General features: G+C 39.8%; 1 pseudogene; it reads right to left on the bottom strand.

The window, feature by feature from the left end:
* Positions 1–3,519: 3,519 nt before the first annotated feature.
* LOC131401969 (olfactory receptor 9G1-like) lies at positions 3,520–4,572 on the bottom strand (annotated as a pseudogene).
* Positions 4,573–13,282: the final 8,710 nt, after the last annotated feature.

The raw sequence follows: 13,282 nt of genomic DNA, 5'->3' as shown, positions 1-13,282 counted from the left end.
GGAGGGGTGAAGGGAAGACATTGAGAGATCAGCTTTCTGTGGCACAGAGGCATGAGCAAATAGAGCTTATAAATAGCATGTGGTGAGTTGGCTTCTGCTGAAATTTAAACCTGTGTAAAAACAAACAGGCAGCCAAAAAGCCGATTGCACTGCATATGTCAGAGATGAGATGCAAACAATTACCCATATACACCACAAACTCTAGACGCTAACCAAGTATTTTGTTGTCCAGACATTTGTGGCAACATCTCTTGGATTAGGTGGTTCCTAATGATGAAGTAGATGGGAAACCAACCAACGTGCTATTTTTCTTATAAACAAAAACCATTTTTACTTGGACAAAACTAGCTCAAGATGTTCTAGCAGGGAAGTACAGCCTCTTACATAATTCTCTGACCTAAGTTAGTTTACAGCCACTGAAGCCATAGACTGATGGGGAGGCATGGTCCCTTTAAGGAAGAATCCTGAAACTAGGCCAATGTGTACACTGTGTATCTTCCTCCAAGCCCTCTTGTGGATGGCTTGTAGCCATTTATGAGGGTAATCCTACATTGGGAAAGGAGAAGTACTCAAGTCTTCTGAGGGTTATTAGATACTGGCTCTGAAGTGACACTAATCTCCAGACATGGACAAACACCAGAGGTACACACTCACCGGTGGGTCTCATGGAAACAATGTGAAAGATAATTTTGGCCTGAGTGCATCTCTTGGTATAGGCAATGGGACCAGATATATAGCTGATCGTTATTTACCCAGATCCAGAAATCACATAGGGCATAGACATACAGAATAAAACAGAATCTTCATTCTAGTTCCTCCTCCTTGACCCTTGGAATGAGCATTATTACTGTTGGAAGGCTCAAGTAGAAGTCCCTGAAATTGCTCCCCTTAGACATCCTCTGCTAAGATAGTAAACAAAATGCAATATCACATCCCTGGGGGAAGTGTAGAGATTAGTGTTTTCATCAAAGACTTGAAAGATGCAAGGGTGAGGATCCCAATTGATCACCTTTAACTCGTCTCTTTCTCTGAGAGCAAAGGAATTGAGGATCTGCAAGGTGGAGATCATGAGTGAACGAGTTTTATAGGTAGACAAGTTGGAGAAAGGATGCAGGAATAGTAACTTTTGTCTTGGGGAAAAAAATGGATGGAATCAGCTTGGAGTAAAAACAAATGTCTAGCCTCAAAAACTGTATAGTTGCACAGGCTCACATTAGCACTAAGCAGTTGTAGGCTTTGAGGGATAAACGATGCATTTTGATGTCACTGGGTTTGTGGAGGAGGCTGAGAGACTGTCATATTTTATTGAACCTTCAAAGTCATAGACTTTCTTTAGAAGATGTCCTAAACCCTTTATGTTCACACATATGTACACAATTATATCCAAACATGCATATATTGGGAGGCTCTCACTAGTCAGGTGGGTGAGGTGACATAGTCTGTGAATGTTAGTCAGCCTCCCTCCCCACACACAACAGTTCGTGTTCAATGGGCCCTCATATCAAGTGGCCACAGCGTACGGCAGGGGCTCAACAACATGGTCTTCTTCTCATTAGAGTTTTTTTTTATTAAAACATGTAAGTTCAAGAGATTTTCTGCATGGAGGAGAACACCCGTAAACTATTTGTACTTTTAAAAAATGTTTATTAAAACTCATATATCTAAAAGCCACAACTTAGAAACTACTTTTCTGTAAGACTTCAAACTTCATTTGTGATTTGAGTAATAAAATTCCCTTAGGAATTTATATTGTAATTTCAAATTAATATGGAAGATTTTTTTTAACGTTTCACAACTATAAACTGGAGATGAAACCTTCCCAACAGTGAGTAAAACATTTACTGTCAAACTTGCACGTAAACGTATTCTAAAACATTTTCTAAAACATCAATGCCACTTGTTTAATTACATTTTTATTAGGTTCTTATTTATGTTTATGTCTCCCTAAGATTATTATTAGCTGTACTTTATCTTCTTATTAGGGTCTTGGTAATGTTATTTAGACTTGATTCTGGAGTTAAGATTACTTATCAATACACAAAAAAATGTAACCATACATTCAGGCCAGTGAAAGTTACAGTATCTGAGTATATATTGATAATGATTTGAAGGATAAGACTTGGCTGCTTCTCCTAAAACACTTAACATAAGAATTCTTGACTAGTAGTTTGAGCATCTTTTTTGTAGTTAAATATCAGGACTTATGATACTAGGATGTTTTAAGAAAAGGTTTATTACACCAATTTTATTTTTTATAACTGATATTTCCCTCTGGAATGATATATTTTCTAGTTTCATGTAAACAGCATTAAATAACTGATTTTATGCCACTGTAATACACCAATTAGATGTGTTAATGTTTCTTAAAAAGAATATATGTTATAGGAATTCTATTATTAGTGGGAAATATAGAGATCTCTCTTTTAGATAATAAGAATCTGAGTTGGCATAAGTAGCTTTCTATTTTAGAAAATTGTCTAAATCAAGCGTCTTGGACTTACACTGTTGGGCCCTGTGTCTATTGGATTACTGTGTGTTACAGCTAGTACTGATTATATACCTTGGATTTACTCTTCAGGTTAATGTGTGTCACTGCCAGTGCAGATCAATCTCTCCTGCTCTTCATGGAGCTCCTACATTTTTAGGGAATTATTTGATTAAATTTCACTTTCTTGCATTTTTTTTTTTCAGTTACTGCTTATACAGATAGAAACAAGGACATAGTCATGTTTTATCAACACAAATTATAGCAACATTGCCACACTTTTAAAAATTAAAATTAAAAGCAACTCATCATATCTGCCATTTTGCTTTATCACTACCCGTATATATTCTCTATATAATTTTTTCTCTTTTGAGTAATGTGTACTCATAGACTTTTATTTCTCAAATTGTTTACCTCACTACAGTTGTTATTATTTTTATTATAATAATTGTGTTTTGATTGTCACAATTTGGATGTAGAAGCCCTTGTAGGTTCACTCCTATAAAATAAAAGAAGAGCCCTGGGAGTTATACAGTGATTCATAAAAATTATATCTAAGAGGACTTTTCCTTAACTGAGGAACTTATATAAGAGACATATAGATGGGAGAGATCATGCTTGCTGAGTCTAGTTGTACTAAGTTATTTCAAGGGTGCCTCTGGGTATTTGTGCTAATGCTTCTGGGGGAAAAATGTACGTATAAAAACGCCTAAGAAATTCTGTTAAGGGAATGGAATGTGGTGATTACAACTAGTTAATAGCAATAGGAAAATATTAAAAATTAATTCAGCGTATCTGTTCCTATTTCTTAGAAATAATTATATAGATGCTATTCGATGTATATCAGTCAGCCAGACATATTCTTATGCTAAAGGAGTGGGCTGTTCTGTTACTTTACGAAGGCAGAGGACAGTTTCCGGTTGTAAGTTTTTGTTTATAATCTAGAGTAATATGAAATTCAATACAAATACTTATATTTTACACTTAAATTTTATATCGTAAATTGCCCTGATTTTCTCATCTTAAGTCTCGTGAATGGTCATATATCAAGACTGAAAACTCTTTAACTTGCATTGTAAGAATTCTTAACCATGTGGGAACACAATGACAGCTTTTCTTGAAACCTAGTAACCTGATCAAATACTGTCTTTGCATTTCCTTGGAAGGAGAGAATCCTGATTTATTTGGAGAGTTTATTCAGAGCCTCTTTTACATCCTTATTCCTCAAGCTACAGATCATGGGATTCAACATGGAGAATACCACAGTGTAAAATGTAGAAACTATTTTGTCCCTATCAAAAGAATAGCTAGTTTGGAGATGAGAGTAGATGTAGAGAAAGGAGCCATAGGGCAAAATGACAGAGATCAGGTGGGAGGAGCATGTGGAGAAGGCTTTGAGGCGGCCTTGGGTGGAGCGGATCCTCAAGATGGTGGCAATGATAAAGAGGTAGGAGGCAAATATGAGCACAGCGGGCGTAATGACGTTGGTGGCCAGGAGGAAATACAGCACAACCTGGTAGCCACCTTTGCCGCCACAAGCCAACCTTGCCAGGGGAAGCAAATCACATAAAAAGTCATCAATGACATTATTACTACAGGATTCCACAGCAAAAGTTCTTTTGGTGTTGATGGAACAGTTAATAAAGCCACCAAGGTATGAGGCTGCTACCAAAAATGCACATAGCTTTATGGATATGGACTGAGAATAAAGCAGTGTCTTTCAGATGGCCATATAGAGGTCATAAGCCAACAGATAACACTCACTGCAGGCCAGCCCACCAGAGAAAAAGAACTGAGCTACACAGCAGGCAAAGGAGATGCTTTTGTCTTCAGAGATGCAGGTCATTAGGATCTTTGGGGTGTAGACAGAGGAATTACCAGAGATCAGAAAAGACAGATTCCCAATGAAAAAATATATGGGCGTGTGCAGCTGGGAGTCATTACAGATCAACATTATGAGGGTGGTATTTCCTACCACAGTCACAGAATTTACGCTGAGGAATACCACAAACAGGATCAGCTGCATCGTGGGGTCTGTTGAAGCCCACCAGGACGAATTCTGTCACTGTGTGATTTCCCGTGTTCATGGCTATAGGGAATCTCACCTAGGAGAAGAGAAAAGAGAGTTCAGCTTGAATCATTGTGCTGAATAAATAGAAAATATGGTAAATAAATAACATTATATCACTGGTAAACCTAGAAATCTAGGATCCAACAAAGTAAGTGCTCATTTTATGAAGAATTTTCATTTTGCAACAGACCACTTAGACTTTATGACTATATATTGTTAAAAGATAAACATAGGCACATTAAAATTTCTTACAGTTTGCTTGAGCTTACATCGATTTGAATCCAGCAAATGTCAAACCAAAAGTGGTCAGGAGCTCGCCCCCATCAGGAGGTAGGGGACAGGTTTTTATAGAGAAGACACAAAAGGAAAGCAAGGAAATTATTTGATTGACTACAGGTTAAATGATTGCTCTATTTCAGAAAACCTAGCTGGCAGTTTGTGATTGGTCTGAGGTTTCATTTTCTCAGATTCAAGTGCATTAACTCTGTCTTAGACATTGGTTTGCTTACATAGGCTACCAGGTATAAGAGCCCCCTCACTGTAATGGCCTCCTTGTTCAACGACTTTAACAATATTCAATTCCAAATTTCTGAAGTTGGTTATTTATTTTTTCCCTTAGGAATGATTGTTCAAGTAAAGGAAGCATGGCCTTCTAATTTCCATTTTCCTATACTTTGGTCTACTTCATAATGTCAATTTGCTTTTTTTGCTAAATATGTGACTTCTTAGCTTAAAGTGTTACTTATTTGTATCTGAAATACTGAACTTCACCTATTTTTAATATATTTTTTAAAGAATCAACTATTTTTATTTCAGTACTTCCATATATTGAGACACTCTACAACCATTATAAATTCATATTTCATAATAATATCTATATGCATAAGAAAATACTCAGGAGATTATAAGGAAAAAAGAGGATATATACAAAGCTTTGGAAAAAAGTGTACAGAAGAATGGTATACTATGATGGCATTATAAAGTATACAGTATTTACTGTATTTTATCTATATTATAACAATAAAATATATACCAATAATCTAAATTGCCAATTTTAAGTAATTCCTGTGTACTACATAAGTAACGTAGTACTAGAAACTTACACAGGATATTACATTTTTACTTCTTTTATAATTTTTTATTATTAAGGATTTTTTCCTTAATAATAATAACAGGAAGAAAACATATGTCTTAGAATATGATGATGAGACTTGGTATTCCATCTGATGACAAAGAAATCTGCCCACCTTCTTCAAGATTCTCTGCACATAGAACTATAAATATTCCACTGAAATGGATATGGGGAATATATCTAGCAACAGTACATCTATATTACACTTCATGGGCAATTCCAGTCACACTAACTTCCCACCAACCTAAGTGGTTTTGTAGCCAAATAAAACTCCCAGTGAACATGAGTATGTATGCCCCTCCTCTTGGAATCCACAAAAACCCTTGGTTCCTATTAGACTGTCAAATTAATGTTAATAAATATCAAAGTTACTAAATTGACTTATTTCTGAGTAAAATATAGAACAACAGATGATTGTTGCACCTAAGCTTTTGCTACTATTCCTCCACTAAAGGTGCCCTCGTCTAGGTTCAGGGACCACATGTAACTCAATCCAATGACCGCGTTTCAGTCCTCCTCTGATTTGATTTATCTGCAGCATTTGACGTGGTTGATCAGTCCTTCCTGCTGGAAATACTCTCTTCCCTTGGTTTCCAGGTCATCAGAGTTGCCTGAGTTTCCTTCTGCTTCCATGGCTGTGTGTTCTCAGCAGCATTATTGCCTCCAGCTTTGAATTTTGGAGTGCCCAGAATCAAGTTGTGGATCTCTTCTCTTTTCCATCCACAGTCACTCCATGTTGAGTTATCCAGTCTAATGACTTTAAGTGATTTCCATATGTGAATCTTATTATTTTTTTAATCTCCTGACCATTTCTCCTCCCTGAACTCCAGCCTCCTGGATACAAATACCTACTTAATATCTCTAACAGGATGTCCATTGGGCATTTCAAGAAAAACAGAGTTCCTAACAATGCTTCTTAAGCCTGCTTTTCTCTCAGATTTCTCCACTGCAGTAAATGGCATTATCTCAGTTTAGGGAAAACCATTGAATATTTTTGGTTCCTCTTTGTCTTTTACATTGTAGCTGACTAATCAGAAACATCTTGATTCTACCTTCAAAACAGATTCAGAATCTGACCAACTTTTCCCAGCTCCCGTGGTTCTAGAATAACCCACTATTACCTCACATTTGCATCATTATAGAGCTTCCTAATGGTCTCCCTGCTTCCTCCCTGCTTCTGTGCTGACCGCACTTGAGTCTCTCAACAAGGCAGCTAGAGTGACCCTGTTAATATACCAGTTTGATCATTTTACTTTTCTTCTTCAAACACTCCAATGACTTCTCAATGTATTCATAGTAAAAGCCAAAATCCTTACAAAGCATACAATCTTATTACTTTTCTGCATCTGACTCTCCTGTTCTCTCCTCCACTGTTAACTCCACTCCCGCCACGCTGCCCTCCTTTCCATTCATGGGATAAACAGCACATGGTCAGAGCCTTGGCCGCTGCTCCTCCCTGTGACTAGAATGCTCTTCTTCAGATATCTTGATAGCGATCTCCCTCACATTCTTCAAGACTTAATTGCCACTAATATTACCCCTTTTCAGATGTTCCCTGATCAACATATTGCAATCTACTTCTCTGATATTTCTTATATCTCTTTTCCACTTTGTCAATCTCCCTAGCACTGCTCATTATCTAATATTACACACATCCCATTAATTTAACTTATTTTCTTTTCCCTTCATTAGAGTATACTCTTTCCCATCTACTTTTGATGGAAAAATAGATCAGTTCAATATTTACCTCATTTTACTTAGTAGGCTTATTATGAGATTTTGTAGGCTGTTTATTTTAAATGAATCACTCGTTATAAACTGAGAACAATTTTGTGGCTGAACAAAATCTTTGAAAACACGAATCCACGGGATGAAAGGGGTTTCCTGTGGGAAAAAGTTGAGAACTCCTGGACTCAATCTTAAACTTAATGTCTCTTGATTCTCTTGTTCTCTGATTCTCATAACTATCCCAGGATTTGATCATTTATAAAAATAATAGGTAACAATTTTGAATACTTTACTCTGAGTTAAGCACTGTGCTTAGTGTTTCACATGCATTATTTTATACTCCCACAGCATCCATCATAGGTATGTTTAAAGATTAATAGCAATAATTTTACAGATAACCAAACTGAGTTTTAATATGTAGCTAGTAATTACACAGTTAAGAGTGGTGTTGTCTTACTCCAGAGACCTGGTGTTTAACCACTAAGCCACATCCTTTCATATTTGGTATTAGGTTAACCGTTGCTTGGGGGTTCCATGGGTTCCTCTCTTCTAGTTATAACACCTTAACGAAATGATAGGATAATGCTGAGAGAGGCAGATGCTGTCCCAGGTGAGTACCTCACATATGTAGGTTCATATGAATGCTTCCAAGTGGTGCCCAAGTCATCTTCTGGCAGAGTCCTGTGTCTCTTACATTTACAGCCAACTCTGATTATGAGTGCACAAACACTCTGCTCACCTCACCCGGGACCAGGACACTGACCCGCAACTCTCACAGTCCCAGCCAACAAAGGACCACGCCACGGATCCAGATAGCTTGTGCCTGCTCAGGCTCCCCCGCGTATTTGATCCACGCCACGGATCCAGATAGCTTGTGCCTGCTCAGGCTCCCCCGCGTATTTGATCCACGCCACGGATCCAGATAGCTTGTGCCTGCTCAGGCTCCCCCGCGTATTTGATCCACGCCACGGATCCAGATAGCTTGTGCCTGCTCAGGCTCCCCCGCGTATTTGATCCACGCCATGGATCCAGATAACTTGTGCCTGCTCAGGCTCCCCCGCGTATTTGATCCACGCCACGGATCCAGATAGCTTGTGCCTGCTCAGGCTCCCCCGCGTATTTGATCCACGCCATGGATCCAGATGACTTGTGCCTGCTCAGGCTCCCCCGCGTATTTGATCCACGCCATGGATCCAGATAGCTTGTGCCTGCTCAGGCTCCCCCGCGTATTTGATCCACGCCATGGATCCAGATAGCTTGTGCCTGCTCAGGCTCCCCCGCGTATTTGATCCACGCCACGGATCCAGATAGCTTGTGCCTGCTCAGGCTCCCCCGCGTATTTGATCCACGCCACGGATCCAGATAGCTTGTGCCTGCTCAGGCTCCCCCGCGTATTTGATCCACGCCACGGATCCAGATAGCTTGTGCCTGCTCAGGCTCCCCCGCGTATTTGATCCACGCCACGGATCCAGATGACTTGTGCCTGCTCAGGCTCCCCCGCGTATTTGATCCACGCCACGGATCCAGATAGCTTGTGCCTGCTCAGGCTCCCCCGCGTATTTGATCCACGCCATGGATCCAGATGACTTGTGCCTGCTCAGGCTCCCCCGCGTATTTGATCCACGCCATGGATCCAGATAGCTTGTGCCTGCTCAGGCTCCCCCGCGTATTTGATCCACGCCATGGATCCAGATAGCTTGTGCCTGCTCAGGCTCCCCCGCGTATTTGATCCACGCCACGGATCCAGATAACTTGTGCCTGCTCAGGCTCCCCCGCGTATTTGATCCACGCCATGGATCCAGATGACTTGTGCCTGCTCAGGCTCCCCCGCGTATTTGATCCACGCCACGGATCCAGATAGCTTGTACCTGCTCAGGCTCCCCCGCGTATTTGATGCATTAGGAACCTCAGGGGTTCATAGCTTTGACAGTCTCTGAAAAGGCAATTAACCAAAAGTGTGCTAACTTTATTTAGGAGAATCTTTCTCAATGCAAAAGAAGAGAATGACTTAAAAAAAATGTAATAACAATAATCACTATATTTTGAGAAATCCATCCTTGCAAAACCCCTCCCCAGGAAGTTTATTTAATTGTCAAACAGCTCTGTGGAGTATGTGTTGCACCTCCTGTTAAAGGCAGGAAAATAGATCCAGAGCAGTTAATTGACTTTCTGAAGATAAACTCAGAAATAAGTGCAGGCAGGATTGAAACTCAAGGAGATCTGATTATAACGTCCATAGTCCTTCCTCTACACCACGTGTACTTCAGAGAGTTGTAATCTTTGAGTTTCTATTCACCTATGACTATATTGTTTTAGAAGTCGATTTCACTTATCTACTATTTCACTGAGTGTCTATACAGATAGATTTTGTAACAGACATTCAGCCTCACTTTTCATTGACTCATTACCCAATTTTTAAGTGACCAGAATGATGTCAGATTGGCTAATGTCCCCCAAAGCAACTTGTCAAGTTTCTCTATTATTTATCATAATACTTATTGAGTACTTAGTATGTGCCAGGCACTCTGCTGAGTGCTTTAAAAGAGTCATTTTATTTTAATCTTCACGATAATCTTATGAAGTAAATGTGATTGTTATTCCCATTTTGCAGACGAGCTAAGACATAGAAATGTTTGCACATACATTGTTCAAGGTCACACAATTTGAGGATTATAGAGCCAAGATTCAAACCAGTTCTCTCAGTGCTCAATATCTGTCCTCAAACCTGCATATCTACCTAGCATTTACTGTATTCTAAATACTCTGCTGGGTACTACGAGCAAGAGATAGAACTAAGGCATGGGACCTGACCTCAAGAAGAGTGTAGTTTATTGAGAGAAACTAAATCTTTGTAAACAAGTGAGTACCATAGGTTATGATAGAATTATCTATTGTACCCGATAGTGGGAGGCAGGCCAGAGAAGACAGCTTGCTAGGAGCAATGAGGGAAGAGTGTGTGCTGTGAAAGATTTTACACAGGAGAGAAAAACATGTTGGTGTGCTTGAAGGTGCATGGACAGTTACCAGGTGGGAGGAAGATTTCTGGCAATGAAAACGAAACTCCAACTATCAACACGTAGAAGCAGGGAATGGAATGACTGGAGGGTGGAGAAACTGTTGAAACTGTTGTCAGATCCATCTGGAGTATGTCGTGTATTTGTTGGAATGATGGCAGATGAGGTTGCAGAGGGCTTTTAATGTCACACTCAGAACACTCTCTGAGACAATGGCTTCACCTAGACTGATATTAATGCTTGAAATGTCAGGGGCTGTGGCAAAAAGCTTGGTGGTGTTAGGCAGGCAGCTAACACCTCTCAAATCCATATGTGTGCGGCAAGCCTGAATAATGAATGCACAAACACTCTACTCCACCCCTACTTCCTGATCAGAAAAATGAGGAAAGAGAGACCTCCTAGAGATGCAAAGTGACTACTGGGAATTGTAAAGCAAATCAGTGGGTATGACTGAGTCTAAAACTCAGTGCCTCTGACTCCTCATTCTGTGCTCTTCCTACCACAGCAAGTTCCTCCTAAGCCTCCTCCTGCCATGACATAAATCCTCCTTCCCTTTAGGCGTTTTTGCTGTTAGTCACAACACTTAGTTCCAACACTGTAGCATATAGGGCACTTGATTTTTGTCTTCAGGTGAGTGGATGTTTCTGGAAGAGGGAGGTGGTGTGAAAAATGGATATGATAAAAATAAACTTCACAGTGACTGAAGTTGTGATCCTAGGACTCTCATCTCAGCCAAAGAGGAAGCTCATTCCTTTTATTATGTTCCTGTTCTTCTTTTTATTAACAGTACCTGGTAATATTATTATTATCACTATTATCCAGATAGAAACACATCTCCAAACCCCCATGTAGTTTTTCCTCACTAATTTATGCTTTCTGGATATCTGCTACACAGCCACCAATGTCCCACAAATGCTGTCCAACATGGTGGGAAAAAAGACCATCCCATTGTCCAGCTGTTCTGCTCAGATGTACTTCTCCCTCTCTGTTGGAATGATGGAATGTGTTCTCCTTGGTGTCACGGCTTATGACAGATATGCAGCCATTTGTCATCCTCTTCCTTGTACCATCTTATGAACCAAAGCACCTGTGTCCAACTGGCAGCCATTTCTTGGTCCAGTAGCTCCCTGAGCTCCTTGATGATCAGTGTCCTCACTTGAGTTTGCCCTACTGTGGGCCCAATGTCCTGAATCCCTTTTTTTGTGAGGTGCTTTCCGTCCTGAGGTTGGCTGGCGCTGACACCTCATTACTGAGCTGGTTGTTTTCATCTTCAGTGTCATCATTGTCTTCGTTCCTTTTCTCCTCATTGCTGTTTCCTACGCCCGAATCCTTCTATCAGTTCTCAGGATGCGGTCAGCCTCCGGGAGGCACAAGGCACTGTCCACCTGTGCCTCTCATCTGCCAGTTGTGACCTTATTCTATGGAACTGCCATCTTCATGTACATGAGACCCCAGTCGAAGTCCTGCAGGGCTGGGGACAATGTCATTGCGGTGTTCTACACTGTGATCACACCTGTGCTCAACCCTTTGATCTATAGCCTAAGGAACCAAGATGTGAAAGGAGTTTTAAGGAGAGCTATTGCAAGAGGACATGAGAGCTCTTAATGTGACACTAAGGTTAACTGTTAATCTAAGATAACTGACTTCTGAATATGAAGTGAGAGAGTGAAAAATAGCCTAGACTGTCAACATCTGCCCTGTCATTCATAAAAGACACATAAATCCAACTGCAAATACAATAAGAAATGTCTCCCCCAAGAACAAACCACAGCTTTAATGTATCAAAACAACTCCCCTCGTTGAGTGAGTACTATTTCCCTACTCTTTGAGAAATCTTAGTTCTCTAAAATTATAGACTATATGGAATTAATTGCTTGAAATTATATCAGTAAGATGAAACTTCTTACTCCTGCCTGGAGGATCTAAAGCACCTTGACGTGGAGAAGCATTCTTAATTTTCAGTTCAGGAGCAGGACTTCAGATAAGGGTTTTTGGATGCAACATTTCACATCTGTCTTAATTTTGTAGTTTCCAAGAAAACAAGACCCTACACCTACTTTGTGGTTTAGACCTGATTTTGACCCCTTTACGTACAGCCCTGCTTTGCAATGAATCTGTCAAAATACCGCTTCATTTAAATTTCATCTTATCTCCACCCTTACCTCCAAATCCTAGTATGTGATATTCCTGTTTGCAATGGATCAATAAATCTGATTTTACCTGTCTGTAGGTTTGTTCCTGGCGGTCTTAGGCTGATTGTGTGGACAGGAGGATAACAATGATCAGAAACAGAAGATTTAGTCAAATGTTAATTAATGGATTCATTCATTCATTCACTACATATTATTGAATGACTATATAACATAATGTTAAATAAAATAGAAACACTTTCTTTCCTCATATATACATAAATATGTATACTATACATATATTATACATACATATAATATACATATATATAATATACATAATATATACACACTTATACTGAAAAATTTTGATAAATGCCAAAAAGGAAATAATCATCAAGGGGCACTGACAGACAGTAATAGGCAGGGTGACCTTCTCTGAGGAGGCTGCATGCAAAGATCAGAAGGAGAGATAGCAGTGAGATTGAGGAGACAAACTTTCTAGGTAGAGGGTAGTTGTGAATAAAGACCGTGGAGGTGTGAGAGAGTTTGCTCTGTTTGAGGGAATAAAGGAAACTAGTGAGAAGCAGGGCAGAGGGACGTGTGGCTGGGAGGGAGGCAGCAGCCAGATGATGCAGCGCTCAATTGACTGAGGTAAGAAGTAGGGATTTATTCTTGGTAAAATGTAAGTATTATGAAGAAGGGTGATATCACACAACTTAT

This window comes from Diceros bicornis (assembly GCF_020826845.1).
Source record: "Diceros bicornis minor isolate mBicDic1 chromosome 3 unlocalized genomic scaffold, mDicBic1.mat.cur SUPER_3_unloc_1, whole genome shotgun sequence".
Classification (NCBI taxonomy): Eukaryota; Metazoa; Chordata; class Mammalia; order Perissodactyla; family Rhinocerotidae; genus Diceros; species Diceros bicornis.
Note: the sequence above shows the minus strand (reverse complement) of the source record. Positions and strands in the feature narration are given on the sequence as shown.